The sequence below is a fragment of the Alligator mississippiensis genome, chromosome 11, assembly GCF_030867095.1.
Source record: "Alligator mississippiensis isolate rAllMis1 chromosome 11, rAllMis1, whole genome shotgun sequence".
Classification (NCBI taxonomy): domain Eukaryota; kingdom Metazoa; phylum Chordata; order Crocodylia; family Alligatoridae; genus Alligator; species Alligator mississippiensis.
Window position 1 is genome coordinate 10,130,552 of NC_081834.1, and position 19,029 is coordinate 10,149,580.

General features: G+C 41.4%; 1 long non-coding RNA gene across 2 annotated transcripts in view; it reads left to right on the plus strand.

Annotated features, from left to right (window-relative positions):
* The first annotated feature begins 353 nt into the window (after window positions 1–353).
* Window positions 354–19,029, plus strand: part of LOC132243972 (uncharacterized) — a 30,829-nt gene continuing 12,153 nt past the window's right edge. For both annotated transcript variants that reach the window (XR_009455541.1, XR_009455540.1), the window contains exon 1: window positions 354–433. This is a non-coding gene — a long non-coding RNA (uncharacterized LOC132243972). The remainder of the gene's footprint in view (window positions 434–19,029) is intronic.

Genomic DNA, 19,029 nt, shown 5'->3' on the forward strand with positions numbered 1-19,029 from the left:
GTTGTGTTTGCACTCCATGGAGCTGGTATCCATTAGCATACGTGCTAAAGGTCTGCAGTTTTATGCCACTGGTTTTGTCCCACCTGAAAGTATATGGGAAACCTTGACAAATGTTTCTGAAGGTTTTATATATGTTCCTTATCCCAAGCCTAGAGTGCAGTCCACATAATGTAAGGGAATAATAATAAAAGAATGAAGATCAGATGTCCAGTGCTATAGATGAGATGTGAAAAAAGGGCGCTGCAACAATACAAAGGCTTCTGTTTAGACTTTAACCAAACACCACATTTCAAAGGGGAGGGGAGAGGAAAGAAAGCTTATTAAACATCTTCTCTTTGTTTCCACTGTGTTTCCCCGGCTATACCTCGGTCCACACACTTCAGCAGTGCGTGCATCACAGTGACCCCTTCTGGCAGAATTTTCTAATTAGAAGGTAAGAGCCTGTTTAAAGGGACTGATATCCCAGCTTGATATTTTTCCTTTTTTAGGAGAAAAAACAATGTTATGTACAAAAAGGCCCAACCTAGTAGCTGCAAAATTGACAGTCTCAAGGTTTCTGTATGCATATATAGTTCCTAGTGCTAACTCTTTCCTCTCCAAAGCATTCATTCTTGACTGCTGGCAGGTTGCAAAGCCCGTGCAAAACTCTTGCATCAGGAAAGTCTCATTCCTTATTTAACACCTGTTTTGATAATTTACAGTCATCCCCACCATACTAAAGACACTAATTAAGAGATACAAGCCAGGTGTTTCCAGGTCCAAGTTAGATTAGTTAAACATCCAGGGTTATTAATTAACTTGGAAAGAAAAGGAGAGGGTGGTGCGGAAGAGAGCGTACGTTGTAATGTTCCATATGGGAGTCGTGCCTGTTTGAGTTTCCTGGTACTCCATTTATTCAGGCTCAATCCCTGAAATCAGTGGCTGATTAACTAAGGGCATGAACATGAACATCTCTTCCAAGGAGGTTTTCAACCTAGCCTTTTCAAAGCAAGCCATTGGTAGGTAAATCGAACATCTCCCCAAAGACTCATTCCTGCAGAGAGGATCAGAAAGGGAGGGAAATACATTCACACACACAAACAGGCAGAAAACATGGGGAAATGTAATGCATGGCCAGGAATAGGGAATAGGGCCACTTTGCTTGTCTTCTGGAGTGTCACTGAAATGCTGTGAGTGATGTTGGGCAGCCTTCACCTTGGTCTCCCTACCATTAAGATATGAATTATACTTTATGCTTGGTGGAGCAAAGAGCAAAAGTAAAATTGGTCCCAAGTCACCTTTTTCTCCCCAATCCTAGGTGGGCAAGGGTCTGAAATAGCCCCTAAGGGGTGTTCAAAGTGATGCGTGGTGCAGCAGATCCATAGGGACGGCTATGCAAGTCAAGAATCATTCTTCTTCTTTCCCCTTTCCCCCATAACGCAACACCTGCATGGCAGTTGAATGGGTAGTTTGTGGTGCACAGTTTGTTCTTCTGGGTGCATTCTCAGATGGCCTTTTTAATTTAACTTCCCACCTGCTTTTATCACTGAGCCAATGTAAAGCAGCTGGAATCTGAACCACTGTCTTGAATTTGCTTTGAGATCCTCAGGAAGAAGGTGCCAGGTGGAGAGAAAGAGAGATTATTTCTGATTACTTCTAAGAATAATACTTAACAATTCTTTTTCAGCATTCAAAGGACACTGCTTAAAACTCATGGGAGAGATTCTTATAAGTGTTTAATATATACTTTATATATGGGGGGAAACACCATATTTAGCATTATTGATCAAAATTGAAGGCCACTTCCCTGTTATTTGCATTTGCAGACCAGCAATGATCCAAAAGCGTTTTCAATGTGGGGGAGTGGTACAGGAATTGCTACAGTGTTTGAAGCTAATATTTTGGTTTACATCCTTCCTCAGTAAAAATCTAATAACTCAAAAGTACAAGGATCTTATTTTCTTGCCTATTTTCTGACTTTCTCTCTCACAAAAAAAGTCAACATGGGAGATTTCTCTAACGCAGCACATTAGTGGAACATCTACAATATCCAACATTGTAAATTATTCTAGAGCACATTCAGGACTCTATCTTCTAATTTATCAGTGTGTGAATTTTCAAACCAACAGTAAACAGGGTGAGTCAGATCCTTGGACATTTATTGGGTTGTGTTGTACTGCTGAAGCAGCATGAGAGGCTAGGTAGCTCTAACATAACTTCAACACAGGAAAATCCTTGAATAGCATACGCCCAACAGTCCCAGATCTTTTCCATCCATTCCCAAACCACGCAGCATAGAGGATATGCGCATGCCTAACAAAACATTATGCTCTGGTGAGTCTTAACCAACCAATGGGGGCACCAGTGTAATTTAGATCAGACTTTAGGCTGCTCTAAAGAAAGCTAAGAGCTGAATTGGCTCCTGGATTGAGTTCAATACTATATTTTCTCCTAGTTACAAATTTATTGCCAATTATGGCAAAAATGACCGAAAGATCTAGTCGTTTCTATTTAGGGTGAAAGGCAGGGCACTAAACTATTGTACAAAAACAAAACTATATACTCAGTTTCTTATATGTTTCCTCCTGCTTTGGGGCAATGTACACCATGAAAAATATTATTTTCACTTCTATTGCCCCTAAAAACTTTTTTGTTATCTTAATTTCCTCCTGCATGGGAGGCACAAAACATATAAGGACTTTGGGGATACAGGCATTCCCTGAGTATTTTGGACCTGACCCAAAGACCACTGAAGTCCAGAAGATTCTTCACAAAGTCCCTTTATAAACCAAATTCTTCTCAGGAAGGACAGAACAATTTCCCCATGGCTTCAGAGACCATCAGTATGTCTACACTTCTATTTAGGCCCAATTTTAGGCTGGCTCTCTAACCCTAATTCAATATGCATTAAGATTCTCCTAGCTAGCTTTCCCCAAAAGCTTTCCTGAACATCAGAGCCTGATCTTTCCCATAACCCTTTCCTCCCAGTAATGTGCTCTGTTAGGAGTTGCTACTATTGATTGCTGTGACCAATTTGATGCATCCATGTATGGGTAGGTATGGGGAAGGTGTTAGAGTAGAATAATCAATAAAGTTTTTTATAGCTTTCAGTATGAAGAATTAATTTGCCCGTTTGGTGCTTAAATATTACAATGATGGGTAGGTACTATAGAAAATTTAAGAGATGGATAGATTGGTTTGTGGGTATGTTCAACTCTGGCTTTCAATCAGTTTTTGGAGCACTATTTGTGATAGTTGGATAGTATCGTGCTGATGCCGGTGGCCAATCTTGCTGGCCATAGTCAACCCATGACTGACCATGGACCGTTGCTGCAGTGATTAAGGGACAGAACTGCCGTGTTTGCTGTTCAGTGTCTCACCAGTTCCTAAAAGACAGGAGTCATTTGATGATGGTGGTTAAGTGGATGTCAGCACCATGAGATTATAAATGTGGTGCCTCTCCAGAATCTGTCTTTTTCCTTTGTTGTTCACCATATCCAGGACACCATACTTTCTACCACTTATTTTCTCGCTCTATAATACACTCTTTACTTTGAAGGAATGCTCCTATCTATTTACCAGATGTTATTTGTTTATAATCATATAAGTAACGGTATTATTAACTAACATTATTTATTTTGCCACGTTATGAACATAAGGAGTTGTTTGCATAATAGAGATTCCTTTGAGTGGGACACATCCGGAATGTCTGTTTAACATAAAAGTACAATTCTGACAACTGAGAAAAGCAGTTCTAAGGTTGCTGAACCTATGCAGGGGCTTTGCATGGATAGACCCTCACATTTGCATGCAGCCCGAACAAAATTAAGCATAAATAATCAAATCCCAGCCTCAGTGTAGTTGCTGGAGTTTTGCTTTTGACTTCAGTAGGACCAAGATTTTGCCCCAGGATCAGAGAGTAAATTTGGTCACGTGAGTAATTTTTTTATCATACTCCCAGCTGTTACAAAATGATCTTATGTTCAAATGACCATTACATATCTTTAAATTAATAGCAACCCAGACACTAATTGCCAGCTCACGTAAATCTCTGTATTCTCTGTACATGTGTATAAAATATGTTTGAAGAATATACATTTAAACAAAATTATGTGGCTTAGTTTCCCTTCTTCCCAGCAATACAATACTTCACGGTACATTGACAGAATAAGAATATGAGTTTATTAAGTTTACTTAGAAAACTATTCAGTGATCTGTGTGAGCTCTTTGAGCTATGTCAACATTTTCTTGAAAGATATCTGAGATTATTTGATGTTTACTTTTTTAAGTACAGTATTTGTAAGTAAAAGTGCACAAGAACATTTTATTACATTTTAAATGTAATTCCAGCTCCCAAGGTGCTGTCTATATAAATCTGAACAAACCTACGAAATCACTATCTATATTAGATCAGCAAATCCTCTCAGCCCCAGAACTGGTCACTGTGTTAAGAATAAGAGGTAAAAGTGAAATTCCTTGGTAATAAAACTTCTGAGCCTTGACAACTGTGAGGTAATGCCATTTCTTGCAGCATTGCCTAGACCTTTCAAAGTACACTAGTCTTTATTATATGCCTTCCCTCTGCCCCGAAACCTCCATTTCTAAAGTGCATATCTCACAGGTAACTAGTATATAATGCATTTTTCAATCGGCCTCTTAATTCACTCGGTGCAGTACAAAATCTTGAACAAACCAAGGGGATGTGAAATATAGAATAAAGGTGTGGATTACACAATATTTCTGGCCTGGTTTTTTAACTCTTCCTCTAACTTGAATTACAATAGGAGGATGGGATTTTCAGAAGTTCTCAGTGTTGGTCTAACTCTCCCCTTGTGACTTTACCAAGACCACCTCTCAGTGCTTTTGACAGTCTCACACCTTCACGCTTTTGGGGATTAGTGTCTTCTTCCAGCAAACTCTGCTCAGTTCTTTCATCAGACCAACCAGGATGAATAACTGACTTTTTTAGTTTAACCACATCTGCAATGAGTCTTATCTACCTGCTAAGGGACAATACCAGTCGTGGTGACAAGTACAATCAGCCCAACCTGCATGTGCTTCCTTACTAACCATGAATGGTTCAATTTGGGGCCCCGGTCTAAACGTGGATTTTATAGGGATCCTGTCTAAATCCCACACTTAAAAAATAGAGAAGTGCTTGAGACACAAATAGCAGGTCTTCAGCATCTCCATGCTATACCTGGAAATGACCAAGATGCATGCCTCATCCCTCCCTCCCCCACTCATTCCTGCCTGTTCACTCACATCCCAGAAATCAAGCAATACTCAACCAGTACAAGTAGGCCTGAGACAGAGAGTCTATAGACATTCAAAAAGCCTGAGGCAAAATCAAACTAAGTGACATGGTTTTCTGTAAGTGGTGTAGTTTAGATCTATAGCAAACAGAACATACATTCACCCTTTGGTGGGGCAAATTTTAGATCAGGTTCTGCCATTTTTAAACTAGGCTATACGTGCCAGACTTTTGTTCTGCTACTGGTTTCCAATCACTTATACTGGTAAAAGTGTAATGTCTGTACCTGACCTAAGAGTAATTCTGGGATGTGCAGTTAAGGCCACTTTAAGCCGATCTACTACCGCATGCATGAGATCTTTGCTGAGTGGGAGTGAGTTGGTAAGATGTGCTTCTCATCCATGATCCTAGACAAGTCCTGCAAATGAATCTGTACCATGAGCTCCAAACAGATTCCAACTGGCAGAGAATAGGAATGTATTGTCGTTTTTATTATTTATTAAACCAAGACACCGAGGCCACTTTGAGGGCCCCATTACACTGGACAACCACATAACAAGAAGACAAATTGCTTTCAGTTGTGGAGTTCAGGGGGCTACTCAAAAGTCTTATAACAAGTGAACAGACACCATACAGATCTGAACTCTCTCAGAGTTTGGATCTGGGCCCAGCTGTATAAAACAAACTAACGCATAATACATATGGAAACATCTTGGCAGTGCATATTGATCTAAACTGACTGAATGATGGGTAACCAATTACATATTTTGGAATGGGCAAACTGATCTGAAGATTTTCCTCCAAGTCAAACCAAATGGAAAGCAGTTTTTGGAGTTTGAAAACATTTATTCCATTATTTTTTTTCGTATACATTTATAATAGCCTCTTTGCTTCTTGCTCTCAGCTGAAATCATACATACTACCAAATCACATTAATTCAAAGCAGAGGTCCCACATGATAGAGCCAGTACTTTGGGATTTCTAGACCAATTTTCTAGTCACAATGGCTTCAATAAATCTGGATCATCAACCCAATCGAGAGTCCCTGTCTTTGAGGGTATGTCACATATACACTTAGGATATGTTAACGGCATGTAAAACATAAGTAGGGACCTGCTTAAATCAGAGCGAGACAAAGGGGTTTTTTGGTGGCCTGTTCATGGCATGCAGAACTAATTTCATAGGAATTTTGCAGCAGCACCATCCCACAGTCCTGACTGATGGAGAGCCCCTGTCCTTTGGTGCTGATTGGTGGAGAGGCCCTGGGTATGGAGGAGGAGCCACCATCTTGATTGCTGGCTGCCCTTCATGCCTCCCCACCCCTTGGGACTGATTGGTGGAGAGGTCCTGGCAGGGGAAGGAAGGATGAGGAGGAGGAAGGACCACCTTGCCAGCCAGTCCCTTCCCCTTCGAGCAGTGATGACTGCTGGCTCCCACTGGGGAACCAGCGTTTTATTTTTATTATGTTTTTCATTGTTATTAATTTAGTGATTTTGTGGACAATATTGGATTTTGTGGTTTTGCAAAATGTGCAAAACTGGAAATCAAGTAGGTCCCTAAACATAAGTGTCCATGCATGCAATCAGCTGGTAAATTTTATCTCCATCTTACTAAGACCATATTCTATCACCCTGACTTCATGGATTAGTACCTTATTCTGTGCCTAGTTTTATTGATTCAGCTTGAGAAAGCATGGCAGTGACTATCCCTTGCATGCTTTCTGCATACCAATATACTCCTGGCTCCAAGGACCAAATTCTATCCCAAGACTCACTTGTACCTATCCTAGCTGCACTCGCATTGTAGCAGTTATGACTTGTTGTGGCAGGAGTATCTCCAGATTGTATTATGTAGCATGTATTCAGCTATTGTCGGATTGCTCCACAGAAATAATATAAGAAAGTTGTGGACCACATGGCACTAATGGGATCCAGCAGCAGGGGGAAACTTCAAAACTCTCCCAAGTTTGGCTCCCATGCCTCCTTCCACCTGCCACCAGTGACAGAGACTCAGCTTGCTCTGGGTGCCTGGACTAGGTACTCTTGGGCTGGACAGTACCGGGCATCTGGTGGGGAGGTTGGGCTCCAGGCATGGGAGTTGCACATTCTCTGAGGTGTACATATGAGCTGCAGCAGTGCTAGGGTTAGTATCTGGGGAGGCAGCAGGCATGCACAGCTGGCTTCAGCCTTTCCGGAGCGGGCTGAGGTCATAGTAAGCATTACCGTGCAACTGCTCTGAACACGTCCTAACTTTTAGTACGGCATGGTAATGCTTGCTACAATCTCAGATGAAACATGTCCTGGGTGATGAAGCCCTGAGATTTGTCCATTGCTACAGCACTGATTAAGAAAAAATCTCCGTGTTCCCGCACACTATTGTGCCATTCCCCTTGAAGTTATTGGGAATGGTGCGAGGGAACCTTGGGATAGAATTTGGTCCTTGGTATGCAGAAAGCATGAAAGGAATTGCCAGCACGCCCTCAGGGTAAGAGTCTCATGATTTCAATGGGTCTCATGCTGAATCAATGGGACTACTCACAAAATAAGGTACTAATCCATGAAGTCAGGGTGATACAATAAGGTTTTAGTGAGATGGAGATTAAATTTACCAACTCTTCCTTGGAAAAAGTACTAGAGTACTCCAGAGCAATTACTTACCCCCTACAACCTCAATGCTGCAGTCTTAAATGTGACTATTGTTGAATAATGTAAATGTCTTGAGGATAAATCCTTCCAGGACTAAGAGTTCTGCTAAGTTAAATACATATATTTGCTTCAGTAGTGTCTCCCTTTCAGATGATTTTGTTATGTCACAGATATTTAGCACTGCAACCCATCAGGGTGATATTTGATACCAGAAGTTCTGCAATAAACAGGAAAATAGAATTTCAAGAGAAAGGGGAAAAAAAAGGCAGTAAAACAAAGGCTAGCACAACAATTGTTTTAACATATGCTTGATCCAACCAAAACAGGCATAATTCAATTTACAACTGCCCAGAGAAAAAGGACCTCTTTCCCATAAAATATTTTATTTTGCATTTAACCTAATTAATTGTAATCATGTTGAAATGCTCCTTACTACTGCTGCTGCCTCTGATTCATTGGTGACCTGTGAAAGGCAGCAACACATGCTTATTGTTAAAAAAGAACAGAAGGATCATCTATCGCTCACATGAAAGACAGAGACAAAATAACCAATCTGTAATGCAGATTTATTAATAGTCATTCACTGGTTTTCACTGAAATACTCTTCACGTAACCTTGACTTTATTAAGTAGTCCTTAAGGTGCATTTTGAAGACAGATAATGAGTTTGGGGAATAGTCTTTTCTACATCAAGCTAATCTTTAACAGCTTGGAAGGGAACTCACAGAAACTTTTCCACTTTAAGTGACATAGCCACGTTCAAATCAAGCCTTTTAAAATGTCATTTTAATAGGAAGAGTTTATGTTTTTTTATAGCAACGATTTGTGCAGGGAAATGATATAAATAAAAGGGATAGAAAAAGTTATTGAGGTTTTAATAGTATTAATGGGGCCAGGGGAGCTAGTCTTAGAGAAGTAAGAATTCTACTGTATGCAGTTGAGTGGCACTTTGTATCTTGATTAATAAAGGACAAGCCAGCCCTTCCTTGGAAAAATAAATAGTTTCATTCACAGGAGCTGTCTCTTTAAAAGGGAGGGACAATCTGAAGGGAGAGGTTTTGAATGGCATTTCATTGTTGAGCCCGCACATGCCACATTGTCAGGGCTTCTATGGAGAGAAGCTTGCAAGAACCTCTCTGACCCTTTGCCGATGCAAAAAACAGTTGTGTGTGTGAGAGAGAGGGGGGGAGGGTGCAGCCGAACAAAAAAGGCACTAAAAAGAAAACTAAGTGAGACCCACCCTTTTTTTAATGAGACAGCTCATGTTGTCCCATGATTACATTCCCCTCCGTTTCTCCTATGTCCTAGAGAATAAGTTGACGTTTCCCACTTCATTGCAAAAATACCCGTCCTTACCCCTCAGTCCCCAAGCACGAGCTGCATGGTCTGCTGATGGCAGCATCAGAACTAAGTGTTGGGCTTTAGGATGAGGTCTGTGTGTTTTCTGCTACCGATGTCATCTAACTTACCTCCTTTTTTTGTTGCTTTCTTTTATTTTATTTGGGCAGCCTGGATTCCAGCTCCCATCTGTACACACATTTTGCTTTTCTGACTAACTGGAGGCCTCCATCACAGGCTCAACCTTTGTCATTTAGCATCCAAAATGTCTAAGACTAAGGTCTTGACTCAGAGACCATAAACTATATGCAGAATAGACCACAGATTCCTCTGGTAAGATTAAACAAGACTTTCCGAGAACCCCAGTGATTATATCCTAACCCTGAGTGACAGGTAACAAATACCAGTGGTACTTGAGCATTAACCAATATATATATATCTTTTTTTCACCCAAGACTGCTTTGTGTTCAAGGCTATATTAACTAATATCTTTTGTGCTATAAAGGGATCTGTACAAAATCCTGTGGTTTCATTTTGCAAGAGTTTACAGGCATATTTGCTCGTGTTCAGACATTCACCAACCTTTAGCTTTGGGTTTTGAATGATCACCAAAGTCGAGAGCAAAACTCGGTCGGATGTGTTGAGTATCCCCTGGTATGGAACCGCAGCTGCAGTTCTCACATGCTTTTGTGCACAAACCCATAAATCGGCCTGGGTTTGCTTGAATGGTTGCTGAACTTTAGCTAAACCTTTTGATGAACCTAGTCAGGATTTGGGGAGTTTGTAATGAAATCTAGCACCAGGTGAGTTTCCCCTGGCAAACATTTTGCCCAGTGATAGAGCCAGGAATATATTTATAATTGGAAAGAAGCATTTAAGTCAACCGATCCATTAACAAGTCCCAAGCACTCACTGGCCAGTACTAAATTTCTGCTCAATTTATTACTGATCACTGCAGCTTGGTAGAAGCTATCAATGCAATTTTGCTAGTGAACAGAGAATGAATTTTCTTAAATGCTAACTCGAAAATCCATCAAGAAGAGGGAAGCCAGGATTCAGCATTTTAACTTTTTTTTTGAAAGAACAAGAGAATTAATTTGCAAATGCACCATTCTCTGCTCTTTTGTCAATAGAAAAGTTGTTTTGCTAATGGTTATCTGTCTTCAAGTCCTTGACCTGCTTGTAAACACATTTCTGCAGGAAAACCCTGGGCCATGGCCTCGGGCCCTTACGTCAACAACAAGAGATAAGTGACCAAAACTTAACCTGATCTGGCCTGGAGTGCCCTCTACTGCCCCTTGACCAAATACTTTCCTAATCTGTGTCCTTCTAAATGGAACAGATTGTGTGTAGGGGCCAGACACTAGGAAGAAGCATTACCTGGAATTAAATCAATTTTCTTAGCTCTACTTTCTCCTCCTCCTCATCTCTATGGCAAAAAAAAGCTCAGTCAAAACTTGTAAGTGGTTCGGGGGCAGCAATCGGTGGTTTTGGTGTGAGGAGGGGGGAGTGTAACTCTACTTTTTGAATGCTCCGTCCCACCCCCATCCCGTCCCCTCCTCACTCAATAACCAGACCGTTGCTGGCTGACAACAACTGATTGGAGCAACCACTGCAGCAATCCGTCATGCTGTGTTTAATGCACCACCTTCCAAGACATGTAACAAATGCGGTAAAACTAAACTCACTTATCAAGTTGCTTTTAAAAGCCATTTGTTTATCCCTTGGGATTTGTGCTGGATTCCTATGGCCCAAGCACAAATTTTGACTCAAATAGGATTCTTGATGGTTGTTAAATCCAAAGCATGGCCCAGATTCTGCTGTTGTGCTCTGGGAACACCAACGTCCTCTGCTAGCTTTAAACCTGACAGGTCAGGCCTTTGCAGACTCATTCCAGCCTTATTGGGCTAAAGCCACAGTAATCCAGTGATGAGGAGGATGTGGTTAGGCCTCCACAGTTCTTGGCTGCTTTAATGGTCCCTTAAGGCCTGGGTGAAAGCAGACAGAAGGATGCCATGCTCCGAATAAGGGAAACAGCACCGACACAAAGTTGTTCCAGAAATGCAGGGAGCATTTTTGTACCCCTTATCTGTCCTCAGATATATATAAAGGAAAAGTCAAGTTGCTAGCTGGGAAGTTCACATTATTGGGAAATCCTATGGAAGTGTATGTTGCAGGAAAGAGAACAATGCAATCCTATATATAGTAGGTTAAAATACAGTTGCTTTTTACAAGGGATGCCTTCACCCTGTTGTTATAATGGTCCCTTCTGATCTTAGCCCCACATCCAAAGAAGGATTTAGGTGCCTTCCTTTTAGGCCCTTGAAGTGGATTGCAAAGGCCCATTAAGCACCAAGGCTTCCTATACAATGCACAGGGCAAGAGAGCTGCTTCAGAAGGATCATCCAAAAATAAGCATGCAAGTATATCTAAAATCCTGCTCCTGAAGTGCCCGAGTCAGGGATGCAAGAGAGGTTCCCGTTATCCGCTCAGGACAGAGAGCCAGGAATGCACTCCTGAGGGTAGCTACCTCCAAGGTGGAGCTGCCACTTTGTGCCTTTTAATATCCTACTAAAAGCACTCACCTAGGAAGTTGGAAACCTGTGTTCTTTGCCCTCAGCTTGAAGCGAATCAAACCTATATCTAACATCTAGGAGTGTCCTACCCACTGGGCTGGGATGAGATGGTTGGGTTCACTCTAGACCTCCTATTGAGGCTGGGCTTCTGTATAGGAAAGAACACAAGCTTCATGGGGCCCTAGGGAAAAGACACCGGAGGAAGCACAACTCTGCTGCTGTGCTTTGTCCTAGACTTATAGCTGTTGGTGTGTATTAAGGCCAGGTACAGAGATTCAAAAAGCCTGAGGAGGAATTCATCTAATTTACATGGGTTTCTGTAAGTGGCTTAGGTTAGATCAGTAGCAAACAGAACACATGTTCACCCTTTGGTGGTGAAGGGGCACGCAGGCTGGGCCAGCAGGTTGGGTGTATTCTTGCACGCCTCCTAGCAGACCCCATAGACTCACTAGGCTGCTGGAGACTCGAGAGTGCAGCCAAGCACCTGGGCCACCCCTGATTGGTTGCATAGGTGAGCATGCCCCCAACCCCTTGCTGGTTTGGCCCGTGCCTCACCTGTTTCTGAAGTTTCCAGAGGCATCTGCCTGCTTAGCTTGGCTTGGGCGCTCAGTGGTGCTTCCTCCCCTGCCCTGTACCGCATATTCCCATCCCCTAATACTCTGGGACTCTGTAGCAGCAGGCCAAAAAAACTTTGCAACACCCCAGGTGCCTTCCATTTTGCTTTCAAGACTTTGAGGTGCAGTTTCTGAGAAACCTCTGCACCCATCTCCTTTAAACTTGGCAGACTTCATCAAACAAATGACAGTGTTTTAGGCATTTTCATGATTCCCCATTATAGCTTATGGGCAAAATGTCTAAACTAGTCAAAAAAGCAAAAGAGTTTTGAAGAAACGAAACAGGACAGTGCTTCAAAATGAAATGAAACACTGTCCCTTTGAAATGGCAAAACAGACATCGAAACAAAATGATGGTGTTTCACACAGCCCTGGTATGCAGGACCCAGAGTTGCCATCCATGGGGCTGTGCCTGCCCATGGGGGCACAGGGATCCCTGACTGGGTGTGCAGGAGCTAGGGCTGTGGTCCATGGGGCTACACCTGAGCATGGGGGATCTCCTGAGTTCCATGTCATGTCTATATGTACATCATGGGGTGCACCATAATGGGGGGATGGGGCATGGCCCAGGGATGTGGGTGCCCAAGTCATGGGGCTCATGCAGGGGACAGATACCTCCCTTATCCCCTGCCCCCTCTCCATCCCCCCACTGTCTGCCTGAGGCTGACCGATCACTGGAGGTAGGAAGTGGGGCTACAGAAAGGGTCTGTGCTGATTTGGCTCTGGGAGAGCTCAGGGGCCCACTGGGCACTCGGCCAGAGCTGCTGAGAGTAGGCCAAGTACAAGCATGTCTCCCTGCAAAGAGAGTTGTAGGGGGCCACAAAGGAGCCTGGGATATTGGAAGACAGCAAACAAATTTGAATCAATAGATCTGGTACAGAAGTTCGATACACCTCACTAACCTAATTGATTAAGTTTGAGTGCACATTGATCCAGCTTTATCCTAGACCAGGTTCCTCCATTTTTAGACCAGTCTATGTGCAACAAACTTCTGTACGGTTATGGGTTTTGACCGGTTTCCAGTCACTTAGACAGTTTATGTGTAATGCCTGTACCTGGCCTTAGTGTGCTGAAAACATTCCCACTGGAGCAGGCCTCTCAGGGCACCTAGGTGCTGCTATACCCAGTGCCCAAGTCCTAGTGGAGCTTAGGGAACAGGAGAGTGCCAAGCAACTTAGGGCAAAGCAAGTATGATCGTGCACAGGTGAAACTGCTGGGACTTTAGGAAGTTTCCAGTAAAAAAAGAAGGGATGACATCTATCTGGTTTAGTGACTTGCAGAGTTAGGTAGTCAATGAAAAGCATTTTTCTTTTTTTGGGCCACAGTTCTGGATTTGTCACCTGACATCTGTCTAAGTCTCGTTTTAGGCTCCTAGGTTCTTATTTGAATAACGTCCTTCATTATCTATATGTTGTTTCTTCAGGTGTTTTTATCAGTTCGTAGAATGCAATAGAAGGCACAAAATTCTTTAAAAACTATTCAAAAGTGTACATGAAACACTAGTTTCTTTGAATAATAAGAAACTGAAAAAGTAAGTGACTTACAAAAGGACAATGACAGAGTCAGTACCAGAGTTGAAATTAAGATTTAGGGTTTCTTGATTCCTCCTAGTCCTAAAATCTTTGTCCTCCGTGAGCTGGATTGGAGTGTGTTAATAAAAAATAAATCTTGAATGATCCAGAGTTTATATCTCTAGCAGATCACTGGATGTGAAAACTGCAAATGACAGAGTGAAAACTACTTCAGGGTCCATTTTTACAATAAAATGGGTACATCTTAAGGAAGCGGGTTTTGGTCAAGTGAAAATAGACTGCAGCACAACAGGGCTGAGGGAGAGGAATCCTTCACCCCAGTGGATATTGCAGGGTCTGGTGCTGTCACCTGTATGTTAATAGGAATTCTTGGGGAGTATTAAAGATAACACATTACTGTTCATCCTCAAGCCTAATGGTACATAGGTAAAGTGCATAAAGACCTTACCCCTCTGTGGTGGGCATGCCCATCCTCCTTTCTTCTGATGAAATCCATCATATGTAATATTTATGCCCTATGCTGGGGAAGGCCAGGAGAGAGTCCTTCACAGGGGGTTCTCCACTTTCTGGTCCTGAGTATATCTGCAATGCATGAGTCATATGCTTTCCTTGATCTTAGCATAAACTGATGCAGCCTTATTAAAGAGGATAGGGATGTACTTATTTCCACTGGTAAATAATTTGGTTCATAATCTCTAACAGGATTTGGATCTTGTTAGGTGAATAAAGTAATTATCGACCAGAAAGAAGGCTTTCTCTGGTGCCATGAATAGGTGAACCATCACAAGCCGTGCCTTTATAGAGAACAGACTATAAATGAAACGAGAAGAGGACACACAACAACATTTCTTTGTTGTTAAAAAAGAGGATCTTCATCAGGGACTGTAAATAGATTTGCTGGCCATCCCAAGATATTTCTCTGTGCGATTCACAGAGTCAATAATGGGACCTTTCTAGGAAACATGGGACTTTTCCTGTGAACAGAATATTTGGCTGGTAAAATATACAGTAAATGTTAAAACAATAAAAAAGATCTAAATTGGAGACACTTTCTTGGTCAGCAAAACTTGCCCATTATTTCCCAGTTTGCTGAATCTGTAGTTTTTAGCATTTTTTTAAACTGTGACTTTTCAGATTCTTGAGGGTAGTGGAGATAATCTTCATATTTATAAGGACACACTGTCAGCTTGCTTTTCATAATTTATAAACTCTTTTTTTTTATTCCCTGTCCCTGTTGGAAACCTGAAACCGACATGTTTCCTTAATAGAGCTGGGGGGAAATGCTGCTTTTTTTTTTGCTTGGGAGATGATTTCTTAGAAATAAGCTATTTGTGCTTCATGCAAAGGAGTAGGATCCCAGTTGAAATTAAAGCTGTAGGGTCTGTTTGGCAAGTGTGAGCAAGTGTTACTTTGCAGATTTTAATTTGCATTTGCACACATTAAATCATCAACTAGATCTCATAACATGTCTTTAGAACATGGAGTGTGATGTAGAGGCCTCACATTTTCCTTCTTCTTGGTTTCCTTTCTTTCAGGCACCCCCACCGACCTCTCTGTAATACTGTCATCAGCAAAGAGTCCCTTGTAGCATAGCTTTCTTCTCTCCATCTACTCTCCTAGGTTTTGGAAGCACCTGTCTTGTGCATCACCATGCCATGCTGTAGATGACAAGAATCTCCAATTCCAAGGATTATTTGAAAGAACTAAAAGTGGTTTGATGTCCTCTTTGCCTCATACAACTTCCCTGGTTCTACTTTTCCCAATGAAGTTTACAATCTGCAGTTCTTCTCTGCCTTCTTGAATACTGTTGTAACGCTGATGGCCAATAGCACTTTTGCTTCATCTACATTTAGGCAGAAGTTGGCAGTCTTTCCCCTCTGATGCATATCTCAGTACTTGAGCAGTCATAAACAATAATTAGAAAATGGAAACAAAATATTGTGAATATTTTTTAATGATTTTCCACTACCCCATTTCCTGACCAGCTCTAGTCATCATGACTTCCAAGTTAGTACAGTGTGCCCCAGAAGGCATTCATCTTTGAAGACCTTTTGGAGTATTTTGGTGGAACAGCATCATTAGCCATGAGACATACATCATACTAGCTTCTCGTAGCCTGCACTGATTCTGTTTGCTTCCAGAGGCATTTCATGATGTTTGATTTATAAACTTCATGTGCTTTGGCTACTGAGCACACCAGAAACCATCTCTCTGTCTTATCACAGAAGATGAAATCTGCTTGGGAAATTCTGCTAATGGTGCTCGATTTTGAATTCTGGAAACTAAATGGAGAGCGGTCCCAGTGGAAGATCATCAGCTCTATCACTCATTTTCCCTGTTGGTTCACTGAAGTCCAGATTTGATCTTTAGGTCATGATATACAACTCATCGGTAATGAAGTGATGATATGATGATTTACACTAAAGCATTGCTTGGGGAGATAGTTGATATTTATCAAAATGTTTTTATCCTTTGACATTTGCAACACTGGCAAGTACTCAAACCAAATACATGCTACTTAACCAACTTCTAAATGGGTGAATTTCATTCTTTTTCAAGTTGGCTGCACTTTGGCAAACTACAGCAACAAAAAATTAAGTAGGTTGAGAGGACCCTTACCATGGGTGGAGTTTATGATGACCCATCCTGTAAGCACAAAGTTTGTGAGCAAATTTAAGGACAGAAATATATGTGCATGTAAAAGTTAACTTATGATTCTTCCTGGTATCACATGCCCAAACTCTACTGTCAACTCTTTTGCAGGATTACAGCAGATTTGGACCCTATTGACTAAGTATTAACCCTTTTATGTAAACCATGCACTGTAGAGAAGGAGGACGATAGATGCTGCTAGTGGCTTAGAGGCTTTGGTTCAGTGGCATCTGAATATCGGCATTGGTTCAAAGGATCAAAGGGTGTCTCTGACTCTTAGCCATGCTAATTAATGGAAGAAGTGGTATTTGGTCTTCATTACACACTTAAAAAAGTCAAGTGTTTTGTCCAGTGGTAAAGCACTGAACGAAGCTGGTGAAAGTAACAGAGCTGTCTCCATTAGTCTTTTAACAGCACTTCAAGAGCATGGAGCCACTTATGATGTCACGCTTAGGCAGCATTTTCTTAAAAGTTAAATGTCTGATAAATGCCAATAGAGCCTGATCTGAATTCCTAATAGGATTCTCGATGAAACGGGCCCTTTCAAAGGTATCCAATATTCATGCCACAAAAGCAAATGCAGTAAAGATCTCTGTGGGTTTTTCCAGCCGCCCCTTCTTTTTGTTAGGGGTTGCTAGTCCCTCGGGCCCATTGAACTGATACTGATTCTCAGACCTCTCACAGGCTTCACGTTCACCCTCAGTACTATGTCCTTTTCAATATCTCTGGGTCACTACAAGGGTTAATAGGGGGTCAATGGTCAGGACTTGGAGCAACAGTCTCAACTTTAGGTCCAGAGCAGTGAAGGGCAAGCGAGGCTACGAGGTTGTTTTTGGAGACATTCCTGCATTAGCTGTTTTACTGGCTCTCGAAAAGGAGAACATAAACCTCTCTCCCGAATCCTTAACAATCCCTTCTAATCTCTGATCATGTCTTTGACACATTCAAATACTGCTTACATTTGAAAAGGAAATCACTGGTTACAATAGGCTTTGCACACACACACAAGGCCACACTTTTTAGTGTGTACACAAATGTCATATAAACCTCTCTTTGTATATCTTTACATAGCTGTATAATCACGTTATATATGTTATAACAATGCAGATATATTCTGAGACTTCTATGAAAATCACAGCATAAATGTGTGTGTGGCTGCATAGATACTAGGATTATTTATATATGTGTCTGTATGGCTAGATGTGCATGTGCACATGTATGTGTTTGACACATGCGTGTTTATACACACTTTTTATACACACACACATCAATAAAAATGTATGTGTGTGTATGCACCTTTTAAACTGATATACTATGATCTATTCCCAAGCTGATAGCAGTATGATTTTTATCATGGCTTCACTGTAGAACATGACAGCATGTATGAACATTGGGTATTCAAACAGTGAAATGTGTAAAGCTACTTTCCTATAATTGGTCCCAGGGCAAGAGGCTGATCTCATGTATAAAAGCCTCCAGATATGCTCTTGGTATGGTTTCTAATTAGGAAACCAGAAAAGAACTGAACTTTGGAAACTGTGATGAGTCCATGCCTTTAAAAAAAAAAAAAAAGAAATAATCACTTTGACCTTGAACTCCAAAAGGCCCTGAAATCAACTGATTTTACTCTTTAAGCTCCTTAACAAGCATGGGGATTAGAGGCGAGCTGTGTAGAACGGTTCATATTAGATATAAACGATAACGGACAATAGAAATTCATCCATGAGCTCAGCAGAGGCATCCTGTGCAAATTCCATTTCCCCAAGATACTGTGATACCATGTTACAATGTTATATATACAGTTGATAACAATATGACTTCATCAGTTAGGATGAGCCAGAAGAAAGCTCAATAGAAACAGAGCAAATTCCACTTAAAGAAACGTCCGATACTGTGCCAGTCTGTTTAAGCCTGTTTAAATAACTACAACCATGTGTACCAAAAAGGGCAACTATAATTAACAGTCAACCTGATATTATGAAGAAATCATTTGTTTAGCAATGTATTTCAAATGTGATGAAATCTCCCTGCCTGATAAAGGAATAAAACCTGTGGAAGGAATACATTAACTACATGTTTCATTGGCCTCCAATCTGTCCAGAACTAAATAAGGAAGGATGTTGCTTCAGAACAGACTTTCTCTGATTGGTTTCATTTTGGCAAGGAATTTGCTGAGATATTATTTTATTCTTTTTTGGTCTCTTTTTCAGAAAGAAGGGTTGAAATCTAGTTCACCTTACAGAGGGAGAGAATCTCATCACCTCTTGAAACAGGAAAGAGCAGCACTTTTTCAAGGGAAAGATGGGTATAGGTGTTGAAGAATCACACACTAGTGCAGAAGGGATGAGGTTGCTGTGGTTTTGTGTGTGAATTAGCATTTTATGTTTCAGCAACGAGTACGTCAGAATATGCTCCCTCTTCCTGCACAAGTATTTGGAAA